The sequence below is a fragment of the Aphelocoma coerulescens genome (assembly GCF_041296385.1).
Source record: "Aphelocoma coerulescens isolate FSJ_1873_10779 chromosome Z unlocalized genomic scaffold, UR_Acoe_1.0 ChrZ, whole genome shotgun sequence".
Lineage (NCBI taxonomy): Eukaryota > Metazoa > Chordata > Aves > Passeriformes > Corvidae > Aphelocoma > Aphelocoma coerulescens.
In genome coordinates, this window is record NW_027184085.1 from 10,976,479 (window position 1) to 10,989,784 (window position 13,306).

The window sequence follows — 13,306 nt, forward strand, 5'->3', positions numbered from 1 at the left end:
GTGATGTAAATCAATCACAGCTGATATCTTCTGATTTCAGGCCAAAAGGTGGGAAAGATACTGTGCTATATGTGTTGGGTTTATTCTGCAGATCTCTGTGGAAAGGTCAGCTTTATCTACAACCAGAATCAGTCACTCTGGAGGCTGACAGCAATATTTTACATTCTCCTGTTACACATCTGAGAAACACTACTTTTCCTACTGCTCTTCCTGAAGGTTGTACACCTCTGATGCAATATGAGCATCAAAATCCTAATTAAATGGGGCTTTGTGAGTATGGATCTCCCAACATTTATATTGCAGTACTTGTATTAGGCAGCCTGGTCAGATGTTGATAGCATCAGTAACATTCTGTGTTTTTCTCAGACACCAGCTGAGTAGAGATTAAATATATCCCTTAGTGTCTTTCATACTTCACCTGCCAGAGAGTGCCCAAAGTCTCATTTTATCTTGCTTTAGATAAGGGAAGAATGCTGAAACTAAAACAGTTATCTGGACACCAGAGGAACCTCAAAGGGGTTCTGGAGCCCAAGGAAAAAGAGAGAAACCAGAAAACAGAGAGAAAGATCAGATTAGGCTGATGGAATAATATTCAGCTTTTGAGATCCAAATGCTCCTGAGATCATATAACCTTGTGTGGTGCTATCAGTGGGACTGAACTTCAGTAGCATCTTTTCAGAAACATGGAGTACTTTCAGAGTTGCTACACAGCAGAATTTTGTCATCTTGACAACATTTTATCCCAATACTATCTTCAGCAATCTGTAATTTTGTCACATTTTCCAAGAGCAAGCAGGATTTTCTGCCCTGACCCATGGCACCCTGGCAGTGTCCATCTTCTGCTGAGCTCTGGGGATGGCTGGACAGCATCCAGCAATTCAGGCAGATCTGCTGAGCTGCGGCCTGCCCTCAGCTCTCCCTGAAATCCCCAGATATGGGGGTTTACATTATTCTGAAGTTTTCCTGTAGCTGATTTGATGGGTCTTTTCTAGTGGCTTGGGGACAGACTGTCTAGCAGTAGGTACAGAATAAAGTGTAAATGAAAAAGCACAACATCATCATATCCAGGTAGGGTGCACATAATGCTGCCATCACTGACAGCAAAAAGTGGGGCAATAAGTATCTGGGACTGATTAACCTGAATTATGACTTTCCCCCAGCAGCTTCCAAATTTTGGGCTGTGATTTAAAAACCGCAGCGTGAGTCCTGACACATTGTGAGCTCCACTAGCAAGACTTGTGCTTTGCTGTGTTTATGGAACAAAACTGGTACCTTTCATCTTTATTATGATATAATAATCTTCTCTCTCATCTTATATCTGCCCTCTACTCAGACTCCCCCGTAGACATAGCTGGTATAAAATAGACCAAGGACAAGCCACCACTGGCTGTGCTATTATAAATTCCATTCACAAGGAGGCTAAAATGAACTATTCTACATGGAAAAATTAACCAGCATGATTACAGTAATAACCTGGAGTTATCATGGTCCTCAGGTGGGCACACTGTTCCAATTTTATTTGGAAATAATTACTTCAAAAGCAGAGCAATTTTTCCAGGACGCTGCCTTACTTTGAAGGAGTGTATCCATGCTGCTTCCACTGCAGCAGCAGTGACAGTGATTTTCTTTGCATAAGCAAAGCCCAAGAGAGGGAATATATTACATATGTCTCCTCCATAATGTGCTGCAGTAAATATGAGACTAAAAGGGCTGAGAAAGAGAAATCTTGGAAGTTGGATAGAGCCTTGCACAGAAAGTGAACAATCACACCAGGCTTGGAGCCACAGTCACAATTTGGCTTTGCGCAGCCTTGTGCCATTTGTAACAGTGACACTCCACTTTGTTCCAGCTTTAATTTGGATCATCAACCACAAATGGGAGCAGCAATAATGAAAAAACAATGATTCTGATCCAATATTTTTTCACTCCTTTCTGAAAGCCTACTACATCTTTACAGCGAGGGGGAAAAACAAGCTTAGAGCTGTGACTCCATCATGAGGGATTTCTCTCCATTTATGTCTCTCCTGGATTTTCATAGACTAAATGAAAAACCTAACTAGGATGTAAAGTTCCCCAGATGCAACGAGTTTCTCCACTAAATGAAAAACCTAACTAGGATGTAAAGTTCCCCAGATGCAACGAGTTTCTCCCAGAGCACAAAAGTGGTCAACCCTCAAGAAGTATTTAGTTTGAATTAGTGTGAAACAGAAGCATAACTGCCTTAAACATACAGGGTGGAGAGGTAAAGTCAAGAAGCAAAAGGGCCATTATCAACAAGATCTGAAATTTAAAATGAGAAAATATGTGCTTAGATACATTTATTCTATATTGTTTCTTGATATCACACATTACATTTTCATTTGCTGCAAAAGTCTAAGATACGTACTCTATATAAATACTGTAAAAGACCAAAGTCAATATTACAAGTCAAAAAGTCTCAAATTCAAACACTCAGCTAGAACTCTTCATAGAAATATAAATTTTCCAAGCTCCTGAGGGTAAAAGCCTTAGATTATTTTGGTATATACATAAGACACAGTTCTCTAAAGGCCCTTTTCCATGGAATTCCAAGATCAACACTTGTTTCAATTTCAGTGATATAAGATATCAGAGGACAAATTCACCCACTGGGTGAACTTGACTGTAGACAAGAGACCAAAGAAATAGATATATAAATTCTAAGGTTAAAATAAATCAGTCACTAGAGACCTTAGAACTTCTCATCAAGGTAAGATTTTTTGCTAATTTCTTTAACAAATTAGTCACCCCCTTCTTTATATTGTGCAGTGTTTTTCAAGTCTGATCTGATGCTGTGTTTGTTTTTCTTCGATTTCTATTATTAGGTAATCAATTCCTCCCTTTGCCTGCAGAAGTGCCTCTGTGTGTCTTAGAATTCATTAGATTTCATTGTTAAATATGTGGTCACATATCTAGAGTCATTTACCATTTCAAAAGCACCTTCTTCAATTTGAACTTCATCTTTGCACAAAAATCTTTACCTGGTCATACCTACAGGAGAAACCGGAATGTTTTATTTACAATAGTTGAGTGTGTGCTGTCTCAACAGGATGATAAGAAAAGCACTGATTGAACTCTTTCTGCACAGAACCAGCACCAAGGAGTTATCAAATAACTGTGTGATAGATACTGAGACTTGCTTAAACATTGCCAAAGCAATCTGTCAGCAGGGAATGTCCACAGCCCTAATGCACAAATAGCAGAGGCAGTGCCTAGTCAGTATCACATTAATCAAGGGCTGTGCAAACAGAAGTGTTTTAAGAGATTAGGGAGTTCTGGAGAAGCACTGCCCCAAGGCTACCCAGTTGCCAGCACTCCCCTGTTCCTGGGTACTGGCACTGCTCCTGCTTTCCCTCTGCTTTATCCAACACGGGCTACAGTCCACCAGAACCAAAGGGATCAGCCTGATTTCATAACACAAACAACCAGTCTGATGTCCTCTCCTTGCAGGAAGCACTTGCTGCAGACAAATCCCTTAAACAGTCTACTCGTTGTTCAATAAAATGCTTGTCACACATGTTCATCATTATAATCCTTTGCAGTCAGATAGTACCATTCATCTGATGAGCTCAGCCTACAAATTTAGCTTGAATCTGGTCTGACATCTGCCTCCAAGTATGCTTTGATTTGAAAAATCACGTTAAAACTCAGCCTCGAGTTGTCTCTTCCTGTGCTTGTGGGTCTCTGTGTGCCTGGACACATGGATAGAAATTCCTAATATTTCAGTGCTGTTTGAATGAGTGCTGAGCACTGCAGGCCATCTGCCAGTAACTATTTTTCTAAACTTGGAAAAAATAAGAAAGGAAGAGATATTTTAAAGCTTTTACTCATAACAGCAGTGATTTTTCTGGAAATTCAAGCAGCTCTGAAAGGGATGTACCATTTCCAAAGGCAGCTCTCACTCAACAGGTTTTTGAGCTCTCTGTAACTCTATGTCTTCATATTCTACCATGTCAAATAAGGACAAAAAACCCTACATATTCATCTATCCAGGATCCACATGGCAGGTGTTTGTCCAAGGCATTTGGAATCTCAGATGTAAAATGCTGAAGAAAGGAAAAGTCATCTTGTTAAATGAGGGCCAGGCAGAAATTAGGTGCACTGTCAGATTGTCTTAGTGGATTATGAAGGTCCCTGTAATACTGCAAAGAGACATTCAATATTCAGGAGAGACTTTTTAGTTTAATCTGTCAGTTTTTAACAGTATAGTACATGCAGCATCCTTTTTTATTACTATTTTTTGTTTCTACAGGTTTCTCCCCAAATTTCATTTGTTACAATTAGAAATCCTTCATCATGAGACTTTTCTGGGAAAAAAAAAACAAAATGAAAAACAACCAGAAGCACAAGCATTCCACTAACTACCTGGGCTGCAGTTAGTATTTACCAGACTCCCATTGCATAGCCACAGCAGCTTTTCTGAACATCTTTTCATCGAGGCATCTGCACTGTAACATTTGCATTTCTTCTACTTAATTGTTCAATACAAACAAACAAAATTCCCAAAAATAAACATGGGGGTAAAAAGAGAGAGAGAGATCCAAGGCTAGCAAAATATTAACTGGCTAATGGAAAAAACTGCACACTTGAATTCTGTAGTCCTCAGAGCATGTGATATGGAGACTTGTGAAGCAGCAAAAATCTCTCAGAAGAGCTCCCAGATCTTCCCTCAGTGGTCATTTCTACCAACCAATATTTGGTTTCCTTTTTTTGGTAAAACATGTTGTTATTCAGCTTGAACTACCTGGGGTCTAGAATTCTGAAAAAGTTAATAAAAAAGGTTTTCCACACAGTGCTATTTTTGTATCATATCCAAAGCACTGCAAGCCAGAGCTGCTACTTCAAATAAACGTTTTTCTGTGCCATTGAGACACACGTGCGTTGTAACAAGCATAAGAAGTCCAAAGGACCCGTGAATCGAATAAATCACCAGAAATCCTGACAGAGAGGAAGAGACAAAGAGAAGGAGCTAGAAAATTAAACTGCTACACTGCTCCTGAAGGACTGCAATTTACAGCGATGAAAAATGTCCTTGCAAATAACATAATCAAAAAAATTCGAAGAGATGAAATGTCAAATACTAATGTAATATTGCTAAATATCCCCCATACAAATCCCATTTCAGTGACATTAAGGAGTCAGAAGGCAGACAATTACCATCCAGAGAACGGAGGAGTGGAAATATGCATGAAGAGAGAAGGGTCCAGCTGTGGGCCAGAACCATCAGTTCATTAGGCTCTCCAGCCTGGTGAATTCCCACATGGAAGTGAATCAGCACAAAAAGCTGTTTATACTCCTGTTTCTTTCTGAGAGTGGGAAATGAATGAGCCTTCTCCTTATCATTAATCTGTCAGGTTTAATGGAAAGCCTAGTTTGATTTTGAGTTAATTTGCTTGGAGCAAAGGAGCCTAAGTGCCATAAACACCATGAGTATCAAAGGGGTCTAAGTGACACTTGTGTGATCCAAGTGGCTGTTATGCAGGCAGCCGAAGGCTTTTGCATCAGCTTATTTCTTTTTTTTAAGACTTCCTTCCCAATGTCAATCTGAACAAGAACCTGGTGCCAAAGGGATGCAGGGACACCCAGGTGCAAACCCATCACTCCCCACCTGCACAACACAGCTCAGCGAGCAGCTGCTCTTGCTCCACTCCTTTAGGGAGCTACAGCACCACAGATCTGTCCACAGGAGAGGAAAAGGCAACACAGCAGTGCATTGGTAACTCACAAGTTATGTCCCACGTACCCACTTTGCAAGCCAGGAACGGGGCAGAGGCACAGGAGCCTCCTGCCTCTCACTTGGTTTCCCACTTGGAGTCCAGCAGAGAAATAGTCCCCTCAGGTCTTTATTGCAAGGGGCCAGTCCTTCTTGGGAGCACCTACAGGCTGTGAAAGCCATGGCCTCTGGGGTCTTGCATGACAGCCTGGGCTCTGCCAAGTCTTTGTCTTGCATACCAGACAGGTTCCTGCCTGCAGAGAGGCCGCTGGACCTTGGGCATGTCTGGGTACAGATACAGATTTTGAAAATTATATTGATTGCAGTCTTTTTGAGGTTGTAATTACAGTGTTGGTGGAAGATCATTGAGCAAATGCCATTTCTGATGGTGCCAGATTACATACTGGAAGACCCACTTCTGACAACTTCCATCAGTCACTTTGGTATTTCTCCCCAACCCAAGAAGCAAAGTGCCATAGTCCTCCTTCACATCCCCTCCTGGCCTGGCATCCTGTCTGCTGTGGGACATGTGTGTGACTGAGGGTGCAGAGCACACATCTGTGCCCAGCCTCATCTCATCCTTTCCCTGTACAGTCACTCCTGCCTGTACCCATCTGAATGGAGAAAGCCCACGTGGCCCTGCGACCAGGATTCACCAGCTTAGATCAACACAGGTATGGCCATGAGGATGGCTGGCAGTCATTCACAGAATCACAGAATCACAGAATCATGAGGGTTGGAAAAGACCTCCAACATCATCAAAGCCAACCTTTGACAAACACTACCATCATGCCAACCAAACTCTAGCATCAAGTGCCACATGCAGTCATTAATTAGTATACCTGTGAATGTAAATTTTCAAAGTTACTGAATTGCAAACTACATCTGTCTAGGAGATTGAGAAGGGTTTTCCACTCTGTATTTGTGCCTGGTGTCCAGGCCTGCATGACCCCAGTCCAAGGCAAAGAGCCTGCTGTGGACCACCACCCTGACTGAAACGCCAACCCGACTGTGATTCAGAACTCTTGTTCAGTTGTGATGAAAAAGCGAGACTTTTACAGAGAAAAATCTCATTGAGAGCAACACCAAAGCTATTGCTGTGGGCAGAACCCTGCTGTGGCAGGTACAAGGCTACCAAGAGCAGCTGAAGTGGAGAAGCCCACATCTGCTTCACTTTTCTCTACAGCTGAGCTCCCTGTAATGTAAAAAAGGAAGAATATGCCGGGTTGCTTCTTAGACAGAGAACTTCAAGAGGAATTCACTGCTCGACAGCAGAGCTCTGCCCGTCCTCTGTTTCTCCTGGCATCTCTTTGAGCTGCTGCGGCTCTGTGTAGACTAAGTGGGGACTGTGAAGCTCTGACAAAGGAAAGGGAACCAGTGGGATATTTCTATTTCTGGAATTGCCCATTAGAGAAGCTATTCTATGGTACACAGCATGCCATCACACTTTAAAAAATAAATAGGAACAAGAATATTAGCAGAGGAAGCATATGTGGCCCCAAGACCATGACTCATCGGGTTAAATCAACCAGCTGAGGTCAGTGCTTCTATTTATCAGCTTTTAGTTGCAAGAATGGCAATGGGGACAGTGATTCTATTACTTAAATTTTACATGCTGTGAAAAATACGGCAGTGATTAATGCCTGTAACAGGCAGCTAGATGTGCTGCTTTTAGAATCTAGAAGGTATTTCAAGGTTAACACTTTTAGTTTTCTTCCTAAAGTGGGTTTTCAACTGGTAAAGGGAACTTCCCACAGATTTCAGGGTCTGTATTTATGGGCAATAAAAGTATTTTGTGTTATCATCATCATCCAAAAACAGCTGAACCACAGCTTGATGAGAAAAGCCCCACTAATTGCACTTCCACAGCCACCCATCCTTTGTGAGCTGTGGGACCATGAAAGCACTGACTGTAAGGTGAAGACAGCCATGAGGCTAATTTGACAAATACAGAAAACACTTCTGTGATGTGCTGTTGGATTTCTTTCTGGTGCCCCAGAATGTGTCTACAAAGCATCCTCCTCCGTAGCCAGTCTGTACCCTGGTCATTTATACCATCAGTGTGGGGGGGGTTGGATTAGATGCTGCAGGCACGGAAGCTCTCCTCTGTTTGCTCATGGGCTGCTGCATTAGGGCACATTAAAACTCAGGCTCAAATAGGTGGTGGGATACCACCTCTCTGAGGAAAGTCCACTCCTGCTGCCAGGACACTGCATTATGCTCAGGACATTACAATAGGTGCAAACAGCCTTCCATTCCTGCTATATGCGAGCTGCTCATTGTCGCTGTGAAATTATTCCATTCCTGTCCTTAGCGTCAATTAAAAACCAAAAATAAATCAGAGGTATTGCTGATGGGAGGACAGAACACCCAGAAGTCTGTAGACGTGTCCAGGTACCGTGTAATTGTGCAGGAGGAGAGATGCCCTGCTCTGCTCCCTTTCACCATGAAAGCACAGGACGATGACAGGGCGAGCCCAGAGCCGGAGAGTAACTGCATTATCTCCAGTTATCTCCGTTTCCCAGCAGAGAAGCAGAGGTAAGTTAACACCGAGTGACTCACGGCTGTGATTCACATCCCGCTGCCGCTGTCCTTCATCCCGCTGCCGCACGGGCAAACAGGGGCTCGGCAGAACTGCCCAGCGAAACCCAGGCTGCTCAGGCAGGGCAGCTCACTCCGGGCTGGTGAGGCAGGCAGAGATTGTGGCACAGTCTGGTCCCCGCTGGTCGGAACTGAGAGCTGAAGCCCCGGGAAGCCCCAGCCCAGCAGCTGTGCGGACACGGAACAGCTGGAGGCAGCCAGGCCCCCCGCCCTGGGCGGCGTGGCTGGGGAAACACCGATGGGAGACCGCAGGTCTCTGCAGTGACACCCACGGGAGGGGCTGGGCCACACACGCTAGAGTTTCCCAGCTGCCCCCCCAGCAAGGAGAAGGCTGAAGGCTCTGTTATGTTACTAGCCAACCCCTCCAGGCATTTGGGACGGCGCTCCCGTGTCTCCCCTCCCCGGCAGCCTCCTCACTCGTGCCCTGCTCCTGCAGGCAGACGTGCTCCAGGGACAAACCCCGTCCCCCCAGCGCTGCCCAGCCCCGCACACCCGCGGCTGTCTGTCTGCCTGCAGCCTCTCAGCAGTCAGACACAGCCACCAGAACGCGTAAAACTTCCGTGGTAATTACAGGCAAACCGTGGTGCTGGTTGGGCCAGTGCTGTAATTGCCAGCAGCAAAGATAAAACCTCCGTGCGGGCTCTCAAAGCTGTTTAGGTGATAACCCCGCTCAGCTCAGTGCTCTCGGCAGCAGCATCCGTCTTTCAGCAATGTCAGCTGGTGTCCGTGCAGGGTTTCACGCAGTGCTACCTGCTCCCTCATTCCTCGGGTTTTTTGTTTGTTTGTTGAATTTTTTTTTTTTTTTTGAGGCCAACTTTTATATGAGATACTTTGGTAAGCTTTTCTCCCGTAAAGCTCTCACTAGACACTGCTTCCAAGGTTCACACTCATGAATTTCATTATTTCTGATGGAAACTGCATGCATCCCAGGTCCCTGGAGCATCGAGAGGAGGTGATTTAACTACTAATATCAGTCTGATAATTTTGTACCTGGGTTTGGAGGCATACTCTGCAGCCAGTTCTCCACTAAGTACTTGGTGTGTTGAATTTTTCATGGCTAAGACATCTATGACTAAGGCATCCAGAAAGATTACTCTTTTTAAATACAGGTTAGCTACTCTTTTATTTGATTTGCGTGGGTGTTATTTCACTCAGTGCTTCAGTGTCTTGTGACCCACTTACAGGCTGAAACAGGCTCCAGTGAACTTTCATGCCTTTATACTCCTGTTGCTCGTAACTTGCAAAAAAAAAAAAAAAAAAAAACAAAAAAACCCCAACCTAAACCAACCTCTGAGGCAACTACCCTTGAGGTTTAAATCAGAAATGGCTCTTCTCCATAAGTGATTGTAAAAGAGTTCTATCTGTTCAACTTGTGTGTCTCATGGGCTGCGAGGGCCAAGTGGGGTCTCAGCAGGTCTTGGGTTGCTGAGCTTTTCTAGAAGGATAACTAGTGGCAGGGACTGTCAGGAGCTTTTTAGCCCTTGTGAAAACTCATGTCCCACATCCAAGAGGGTCATGGACCCAGAGCATCTCCAGATTTACACATGGCATTTGGGGTGAAGCTACTGCAAAGGCTCAGGTGCTCCTCACCAACCTTCAAATCCTCCTCCAGGCAGGAGAAAGCACTGGGAGAGCTTCCAACATCCCTTTGGAAGGAGTTTAAAAGGAAAGGAAAAGAAACCTTATTTCTACCCCAAAACAACAGTGCCATTGTGGGGAGCTCTGTTGATGCCTAGCACTTTATTTTACTGATATATTTGTGCCAGGAGAACATGCGTGCTCCTCTGTACTGACATGTTTTTAAGGAGTTTAAGCAGTTCAGTCTGTCTTTGAAGAAGTTGTATATTGACTTAATTACAATGTCAATGCATCTTCAGAGGGAAAATACTCAATATAATGGCTGGAAGTTACAGTCAGGATACTTGTCTTGGAAACGTAGAGCCCTTGCACAGTACCAGCACCACCTCGTCAAAATGAAGTTAGTGAAGCATGAAAAAGAAGCATAAAGCTCTCACTCTCCTGACATCTCCTTACGTCATTGCAGGATGTCTTACCAGAAAATCTGATTTAGCCAAAACCTATGATACACAGTGGGAAACAGAGGGTTTGGTCAGGAGATGGGACTAGATCTACTGACAGTCTCTCCTCACCTTCAAAGTCACCTTCATTAACAGCCACGGCACAAGCTCCTGCAGCTTCAAGGAGAAGCTTATGAATCTCAGAGCAAGCCAGGTGATGATGTGGATATGTAGAAATAGCTCCGTGACTCTTCACAACTTGAATACTTGACTTGTGTGGAATACTGTTTGAACCATGATGAACCATTTTAACTTGGTTTGGGTTTTTTAGGTACCATGCAATATATCAGGTCATGAAGGAAAGTTAACAAGAAAGCCGAGTGACTCATTTAGAGAAAACACAGAGAGGAGACTAAAAATTGTCCCTTCAGTCCTAGAAGTAAGAGGCACCTAAGTAAGGTGCATTTTATGTAAAAACTTGAGAAGTCCACCTCATGCACTAGAGAACTCAGCAACTTAAATGTCAGGTGTTTACTGAAAGGCACACGTGTCATAACAGCTGGAGACCTTGCATCCACATAAACAGAGGCAGCAAGGACAAGAATTGAACCAATATAACATTTTTACAATCACTTATAAACAAAGGCAACAATAACAAGAATTGTCACGATGTTAGCATTCTTACAATCACACAGAACAAACTGTCTTCCAAAGGCAACAAATGCTTTTAGAGCTACTGATTTCCCTGGGCACTAGGGTCAATCTGTGCCTTCAGTGGGATCAGTTCAAAGCTCTACCCTTTCGTTCTGTTCCATCCTGTCTCTGGTGCATCCCACTGTGTACCCAGAGATTCAGTTTCCAGTAGCTGCTGTAAATCATTCTTTCTGAAAACATGGAGCACTTGTTTTAAAGCTTCGCCTTCCTTTTCCCAAAGATTCAGAAAGGTTGGTTCACATCCCCTGTGGCTTAAAGCAGCAAGACTGGTGGGTAAAGAAATCTGGAACGCCTACATGCTTTTTAATTATATAGCTATGTGCACACTTAATTTAATTAAAAAACAATTACAAGAATTTATGATATGAGTACAACTCTTTAGCAAACCAGAATTGCAGCTGAGTTTGTTTTTTGACTCTTCTTTTTTGATTCTGTGTAAATGATCCTGGCTGGTGCTTCTCCTTACGGTGAAATAATTAAGAGTTTGTTAGGGTAGGTGCTCTGGCTGTAAATTTCTGAAGTGGCATTAGCCTTTTTCTCTTCCTGAGGCAGGTTGGACGGAGGTGGCAATTTGTTTATTGGACTTAAATGGTGTTGAATTGAAAAACAGGAGACTAGAAGAACCTATGCTGAACACTATGCAGTAAATGAGAGAGTCTCCTACTGTGCAGGGCAGTACAGCAGGAGAGATCTCTGGAGGGAATACAAGTTCATGCTACACCACTAAATTTTTTGATATTCATTCACAGAAATGAATGTGCATTAATTAGGAAAGGCAAGTATTTCACCAGTGCAGATGTCTTGTCTTTGAAGAAAGCGACAGGTTTATGTATTTGCTGAAAATATCCCATTCATGTTTTGCAACATAGTTTTCTCGCCTCCTTTTCATAAACAGAAGTATCCACAATAAGGATCTTCTTAATGCTTGAAGTAGTGAAAACAACTATAAATAACAGCCATGGACTTGCAGGACATTGCAAAAGCTCAAAACCTTCTCAGCTCATGCTATTCTGACAGTAGTGAGCAGAGGTGCAGAGTTTCTGTCTCTCCCCACATCCCTCATGCCATGCTACAGGTAGGTCTGGTGCCTTCCTTGGGGTTTGCTGCCTGGATGACACCTCTCGGTGCATTATCTGTCTGACGTTTTCACCACCTTGCAAAAGAAGTATTGATTCTGGCAGTTTGACTGGCAATAACTCCAGTTTATCTGTCAAATTAGACATTGAAAATCTGCATCTAAATCCAGTCCCATGAAAGAACTGAGCAAACTTTCTGGCACGTGAAATTTTGGGGCACCCAGGACAAAGCTGAATAATATTGTGAGGACTGCATTTCTGCTGCTCATAGGAAAAAAGAGTAGACCACCCTCTATGTCCCTGCTATTTGACCAACCTTTTGAGCAGGAGGTTGTAGGAGTATCCAGCTTAGGAGCCACAGTCAAAGCAATGAAGCTGATCACAGGATTACAGAAATATTAGCTGAGAAGGACCTTTGGAGGTCATCCAGCTCCACCTCCCACTTGGAGCAGGGTTTTTGCCAAGACTAGATCCAGTCAGCTGTGGCTTTGTCTAGACCAGCGCACAAGACCTCCAAGGATGGAGCTACCACAGTGCCTCTGGTTAGTCTTTTCCAGGGCTGTAGCACACCCTAGGAAAGAAATTTTCCTGAACTTCAGTTTGAAATTCCAAAAGTGCAGTTTGATGTTATCATCCACTGGTGTATTATCTGCTGCTACTGAGATGAGCTGATCCCTGCTAGTTTTGTGGCTGTCCCACCACGTAGTTGTGGACCCCTACCCTTTCTCTTCCCTAGATTAAAATATCCCACCTCTTTCTACTTCTCCTTATAACAATATCCCTCAGGCCCAGGATCATCCTGACTGCCCTTTGCTGGACCTTATTTCCTCAGCATCCTTTCTGGACCAGGGGACCTCAAACCACACCTCACATGGTATTGCTAATGTTGATAAGCTCTTCCACAGCTTCTTTCTTAAAAATGATGAGGTGGTGTTGAAAGCCTCCCTGAAGACAAGTATCCACTGTTACTCCCCCGCCCCTAGTCCCCACAGCCAGGCATTTCATCACAGAAGGCAATTTTATCAGTCAGGCCAAGTTGGACTTCATGAATCTATGACCACTCCCTAGTGCCCTCCTGCCCTGTTACATGTTTGGAGTGGACTCAAAGAGGCTGCACTTCTGGCACCTCTGCAGGATTCGAGGCAAGGCTGACTGTACCCTGTTCT